Raw genomic sequence first — 7,836 nt, forward strand, 5'->3', positions numbered from 1 at the left:
TTAGTTCTTTACCAAGAATTCAAGAGCTTCTTGCATTTGGCCATGTTATGTTTTGCCTGAGACCTTCTATAGTCTGTGACCAAATTCTTATCAATCTTTATTCATACAAAAAGCAAACCAATAAAAATCTCTCCTAATTTTTTAGCAATTTGATTTGCCCTTATACCACAAATCCTAACTCAGTAAAGAGAGAATCTCAACATTTATTGTAAGTTGCCTGAATTCAGCAGAATGTCTAAAGCAATTTAGCTTTCAATAGTTACACTGGTTTTAAAACACCTCATGCCTCTGTGTCCCTCTGCTGACAGTTGGGAACTTTTCTCTTCCCTTCCCCACCCTTAGCATTCTGCTGATGCTAAGGTTTTAAAATACTTTTGATTTTAATATTAAATTACGACAACTTTGAAAATATCTCCTTCAGAGGCCTTGACTTAAATGAACACCCAAACATTTCTTTCTATGTAAAAACAACTGTTTTGTCCTTTATAGCAGTGGCTCCGAAACTTTTTGGTACCAAGGACTAGTTTTGTGGAAGACAATTTTTCCATGGATGAGGGTGTGGTTGGGGGATGGTTTTAGGATAAAACTGTTCCACCTCAGATCATCAGGCATTAAAGAGCACACAACCTAGATCCCTCGCATGTGTGGGTCACAATAGGGTTCGTGCTCCTAAGAGAATTAATGCCACGGCCGATCTGATAGGAAGTGGACCTCATGCTTGCTCACCCACAACCCACCTCCTGCTGTGTGGCCCGGTTCCTAACTGGCCATAGACTGATACCTGTCTGTGGCCCAGGGGTTAGGGACCCCTGCTTTATAGAACCTCGCAGTTAGCTGGGTGTCCATAAAAGAAACTGAAAATACGTAAATTTTGTTGATGACTAAACAGAATACCAAGATAGAGCTATATTATACTACTAGAATTCAAAGTACATCTCCCTCACCAACCACACACACCCCCTTATTCTCATACACTTAGAGGAAGGGGAGTGTGTATTTTATAAAATATCTTCAGGTGCTTCTAAAAAGCCACCCATGCCCCCCAACTGAAGGCTACTGTTTCATGTCTAACCCCTTCCACACTTCCCCATCTCCCTCCAGGACAGTCAAAGTCCTGCTTCCAAAGTTATAGCCTATAATATGCCCCAGTTTTAGCACTGCCTTTAACATTACACTGTGAAACTGCCTGAGTTCTAGTTCACCTTCCCACCTTCATTAAAGCACTGCATTTTATGCAAACTAGCATTTCTAATCCCCAGGTTTCAAAATGCTAGTGATTCTTTTTAACTCCTCTTACGTGATGGCTTTGATTCAATTAATTACTATGATTTCCTTTTTTTAGAAAAGGTAGCCAGTCAGGTCTCTGACTACATCTAATATCTAACTCCCAAAACTTCACATTTTAAGAAAAAGTATCTATTTTTGAAAGTAGGGAACATACTAATTTCCCCCTCGGGGATCCTCACAGTGAGAATCAGCACTTGCTACCTGAGGGCCGTGACCCTCCTGGTCCCTGCGATTCACTCTTCCAGCCGCTCAGCCCTTTCCCAGTTCTCTGGGTTATTCCTAAATCCCATTAATCCACTCAGAGCACATTTATCAGTGACACAGAAACTGTTAGCACAGAATTCTCCTCACATTCTCTGCTGCGTGCAACCTAATGTACATCTTCCCAGAACTTCTGTTCCAATTTTAGTGCACCCTCCAAAAAGTTCAACTGCTTTTCTGCCATTCTTTTAACACACTTGGATGAAAAAGCCTCAACCAACTGCCTTTAAAGGGAAACAGTGTAAAGTAAAAATTGCCAGATTTTGACAGCTCCCTGGCATCATTTCCATTCAGTAACTTTGTCTCTTAGCTACCTACAAAGGATATGGACAAATCATAAGAAGCTTAGGATCCAACCAAATGCCTTCGCAAGTTTATCATTGAACTTCTTGTCCTGAAGCAAAAAGCATTTGGCAAAGTAACTATCAGCACATATCTTATTTCCTTTATTAACTACTTCTGTGTAACATAACTTTTATATAAATGATCTCTTTTCACTGTATTCTTCCAAGAAACATAGAGTATATTTCTTTGAAGGAAAACAACACCGCAACTCACACAAGCCACACAGAGAGGCAAGAAACACTTCTGTACAAGTGAAGAGTAAGCTATAAATCTGAAGAGCCCAAGATGACAGCTAGAACAAGATAGTAATGAGAGAACATATTTTTCAAACCCAAATGTTCTTCCCACCACATCAAATTTTCTTCTTTTTTTTTTCCAGGAGAATCAGCAGATCCACACTCTGAATAGTCACAGATGCTAACAAAGTCTAGTTGCCCCAACCTTGGAAAAAATAAATTATTATCAAAAAGCAACGGAGGGGCAGCCATGGTAGTTCACGCCTGTAATCCCAGCACTTCGGGAGGCCGAGGCAAGTGGATCACTTGAGGCCACGAGTTTAAGACCCGCCTAGTCAACATGGCGAAACCCCATCTCTACTAAACACACAAAAATTAGCAGGGTGTGGTGGTAGGCACCTGTAGTCCCATCTACTCAGGAGGCTGAGGCATGAGAATCACTTCAATCCAGGAGGTAGAGGTTGCAGTGAGCTGAGATGGCACCACTACAGTCCAGCCTGGGCAATGGAGCAAAAAAGCAATGGAGACCAAACCTTAAAAGCCTCAAGAGGGAGAAAACTGAACTAGAACTATCTGATAACATTTCCCACACAAACCGATTGGTCAGTTCTGTCACTGGCCCCATTCAAGGCGGCTCGATTACCATAATATAAGAAGGGCTTAACTTAAAAGCAATTTCACCCCCAAAGGAAAACATCCGGGGGATTAAGTTAATACTAAGATTCACGAAAGAGACCTACATAGTAAATAACTTGGAAGAGACCCCAAAAAACAAGAAACTATATATCAGGCAATCATTCAGACTTGTCCTCATGTGAGGACCAGACTGACACCTAATCCCTCAAATACTATCATTTCTAAGCGCCATACAAATTATTGAACATGATTTGCGAATTTTTTCTTTTCTTTTTTTTTTTTGAGACGGAGTTTCGCTCTTGTTACCTAGGCTGGAGTGCAATGGCGCCACCATGCCCAGCTAATTTTTTGTATTTTTAGTAGAGACAGGGTTTCACCATGTTGATCAGGATGGTCTCGATCTCTTGACCTTGTGATCCACCCACCTTGGCCTCCCAAAGTGCTGGGATTACAGGCGTGAGCCACCGCGCCCTGCCCTATTTGCGAATTTTTAAGAGAGGCTCTGTATTAAATGCCAAGTCCCTCTCTCCTACCTGGCCTTGCAGAGCGTATCAGGGAGATGTACACATCATGGCGATCTCTTTCCTGAGGTATGATGAGCTGTCTTATCTGAAAGTTCTTGCAGCGAATCAGCAGAGGGCATCCAGTAGCGGTTGTTGCCTGTTTCTCAATGGTGGAAATCTGACTGTGAAGAATCTAAAACCAAACGTTAATTTGCATAAGCTAAGCACAAGTAACTAATGAATATGACAGGGGCTAATATTTCTTTGTGGCTCAAAGAAAGACAAGAAACAGTACCCAATCTCCAGCTAGCTCAATCCTTGTATCTAGATGACAAGCGCTGAGATGTTCCAGGTAAGAACCAACTTCCCAAATGTTTAATTTTATTTTTCAATACCAAGCTTCCTGACAGCCAGGATAGTTATTTCAAAGCAAACCATTCAGCATATAAATTTGTATAAGGCCAGGTAAGGAAACATTCTGGTAGTCAAACGTTGAATGCACTTAATAGCTAAAATTAAATAAGGTCATCAGAAGTTAGTAAAATACACTTTTGCAATCAACAAAAGTTAGAGATGGCTCCACTGGGAGGGGCCACCATGCTCCTTAATTCCACATGGAATGTTCAACTTCTGTATCAACATGGGATTGTTGTTTTCCAAGCTGTTGGTGGTCAGGCAGGCTACAAAAGAAGGGATTTGTTTTATTTTTTATTTTTAAATTAATATTTTTTACTGCAAATCATAGTTGTACACATTTACAGGGTACAAAGTGATGCTGTGATAGATGTACAGCATGTGGAATGGATTAAACTGAGCTAATTAACATAGCCATTGGTTACCTATTTTTTTTTTACAGTGAGACCCTTGAAATTTACTCTCATAATGATTTTGAAATATATGTTACTATTGAGTATGATCACCTTGCTGTGCAATAGATTTCAAGATGTTTCCTCCTGTCTATTGGAAACTTGGTGTCCTTTGATCAATATCTCCTCATTCCCTCCCTATCCTGTGCACTCCCAGCCTCTGGTAAAACCATGATTCTACTTTCTAAAGACGAGACTAACTTTAAATGAAATCATGCTGAAGTGCATCTCTGGTGTTACAGGAGGATCTCTGCTCAGTCTTCAATGGCAGCATTTTATTAAGTTTCCTCTACATTAAGAAGTGCCTGCCACCTTCTGCTAAGAATGTATCACGGTGCGTGGAATATAGAAAAGGGAAATCTACAATTCAGGGATGTCATGATTGGGTTGCAGAAAAAATAATATGGCCAGGCGCAGCGGCTCATGCCTGTAATCCCAGCACTTTGGGAGACCAAGGCGGGCAGATCACTTGAGGTCAGGAGTTCAAGACCAGCCGGGCCAACATGGTGAAACCCCGTCTCTGCTAAAAATACAAACAAGTAAGCCAGGTGTGGTGGTGCATGCCTGTAGTCCCAGCTACTCAGGAGGCTGAGGCAGGAGAATCACTTGAACCCAGGAGGCAAAGGTTGCAGTGAGCCGAGATCACACTGCTGAACTCCAGCCCGGGTAACAGCGTGAGACTCCATCTCAAAAATAATAAGAAGAATAAATATCTAATAGTTTCATTAATAAGTAGCAGAAATACCTGATGGTGAACTCCTCTAGCTTTTCTTTTTCCAATTATGGAAAAGTAGAGGCAACATAATAAAATGACCAAATGGCTGCATTATAGGACCCTACAAATAAAGAGCACTGCAAATGGAGCACTGGAGGATGAAAATGCTGAATCTGGACAACTGACAGTATTCAATCTCCCGTTGACAGCTGTGACAGGAAGCACTTGTATCATCTGGTTATTTCTAAGTCTTTCTTTAATGATGTTCAAATAATTCGTGTTTAAAATGATTAAGTAGATATGACTGCACAGAAAAAGGCCAAACACACATTCCAGAAACAGTTCCCTAGCACCCAACCACCAAAAGCCCACCCATCTCACCCTAAGGAAAAATGGAGGGCAAAGCCTTTTTATTTCAAACAACGCAAAATAAGGAAAGCCAAAAATAAAGAAAGCATACCCATGTTTCTTTTCTTGTGTCAGGTGAATTTTCGACGAATATGACGTGAGTAGCCGTCAAATACAAAGTATCTAGAGCTGCTTTTTTAGGAGACACTCGATCTACCAAGCGGACGTTTTCAACCTAGAGAAATCGGCATGATGAAAAGTGTTACCATAAACCAGAAGAGTGATTCGCAAAATAAATGATAAGAGAGTAAAGTCATACTTACTCCAAAATGCAATTTCTTGAGAATTCCCCCAATAATAAAAACCAAAACACGTCCCCTTAATTGGATCTCTGAGTATGATTCTGTATATCCAAAGATGAAAATTCACCAATTATGAAAATATGACTTTAAATGTACCAGAAAAGATTTGTAGACCCTATTAAGAATACCCTCTCTGAGTTTTACACTGGTCTACACTTTTATTTCATTGGAATTATATAACATTTCTAATTTAAAGAAGAAAGTGTATGTGTTAAAGTTCTGAGTTTACATTGACTCTGTATGAATTACATTCTATGAAAAAGAAAATAACACATTTTTCTACGTGTTTCTGACTTGTAGAAATGGCCTTAAGGCTGTTTGCTTCCATATAAACTAGTAGGAAGTATAAACATACACATGGGAGAAAAAAAGCATCAGATAAATGTATATAAGGAAAACATACCAATTCAAGATCCCTACATTGATTCGTAAAAAATCTTTCTAATGAATGGCATTATCACAACTCAGCTAAAATCCAAACTGCTACAAAAGATTTCTAGAAATAATTTTTATCAAGCGCACATCTCTTATATGCAGGGCAATTTCAAGGATATGTGCACTATCATCCTAACATAATATGTAATTGAAATGACAAGACAGTCTCTACGGGGCAAGAGAAAACTGCAGCATTGATGACTCCAGTAAGACACAACCACTCTAACTACCAGAGGGACCCTCCTGTAATGACCACAGGGCACAGCAATCCTACCACTGCCAAGAACCAACCACCTGCAGATAAACACTGACTCTCCCTCCAGTGAAAATGGTAGCTGCTTCCATGAGGCAGCTTAGGAACTAATGCATTGTATTCACTCCATTCTTCAGTTTAAATAAAAGCTGTGGGCCAGCATGGTGGCTCATGACTGTACTCCCAGCACCTTGGGAGGCTGAGGCAGGCTGATCACCTAAAGTCAGGAGTTTGAGACCAGTCTGGCCAACATGGTGAAACCCCGTCTCTACTAAAAATACAAAAGTTAGCCTGGTGTGGTGGCGGGCACCTACAATTGTAGCTACTCAGAAGGCTGAGGCAGGAAATTCACTTGAACCCGGAAGGCAGAGGTTGCAGTGAACCAGGATCATGCCACTGCACTCCAGCCTGGATGACAGACTGAGACTCCATCTAAAAAAATAATAATAAATAATAATAGAAATGGTGGTCCTGATCTAGTTTAGGAGCCCCAGACCTCCTTTCTGCTCCAGGGGAGAGCCAGGGGAGTGGCAGACCTCATGAACATTCCTCAGGACACCCAGAGCAAACAAGCCTCGAGACCTCCCAATGCCTCAGTCTCCTCTAAGTGCTTAGAGCCAAGCCAGCCCTCTAGGAATAGCTCTAGCGGATCCCAATTTTCAGAGATTACTTCCTCCCAATTTTCAGATATCTACTGAGGTCAATAAAGAACTAGGTATTATAAATATTTGTAGTCACGTAATTTACTCTGGGGCATTGCTAAATTCCTGAGGACTTGTGAATGTCTATGTATGTTAAAGACATTCATTCAACAACAGCGCCCCTCACCTACCAGCTTATGATATTTTTTTAAGAAGAATTTCTTTTGTTACTGATATGCTGCACACTCTTTTGTATGGTTATCCATCATGTTGTATTTTTTGCAAATAGTCTTCATATCACTGGTTTACTTTCCTACTAGGTTCTTACATACTTATAAGAACTGTTTATACAGTAAGGATAACAGCCCAAGGCCCAATGAGTTTTTATACCTGCCTCCTTAGCAAACTTTTTTATTCATTCTAGTATAAATCTCTTGAAGGTTCTGAGCAGACAACCCTTTTCTGTAATAATTTGTTGCTTCCTTTCCAGTATTTATCTCTTTTTTCCTTGTATAATGAATGGCATTAATTAGAAACTTCAGAGTAACTAGAAATAGCATGAAGACCATGGTCACTCATATACTACAGAATTCACCCATTTAAATGTACTATTCAGTGGTTTTTAGCATATTCACAGCACTGCATACACCATCATTATGCAACCATTAACACACCAATTTTAAAACATTTTCATCACCACAAAAAGAAACCCTACACCCATTACCAGTCACATCCCAGTAATTCAAAATCACTCAACATGTCACACTTCAATACTGGTCTCTTTCACTTAGCAATCATGTTCTCAATCTATGTTTCCATCCAAGTTCATCTATTTGTAAAATGTATCAGTGCTTTATTTTTTGTTGCCCAATGACATACCATTATGAGATATTTCATTTATCCATTCATCAGTTGATAGACATTTTGGTTGTATCTACCTTTTTTTTT

This window comes from Cebus imitator, unplaced genomic scaffold, assembly GCF_001604975.1.
Source record: "Cebus imitator isolate Cc_AM_T3 unplaced genomic scaffold, Cebus_imitator-1.0 Scaffold612, whole genome shotgun sequence".
Taxonomy (NCBI): Eukaryota; Metazoa; Chordata; class Mammalia; order Primates; family Cebidae; genus Cebus; species Cebus imitator.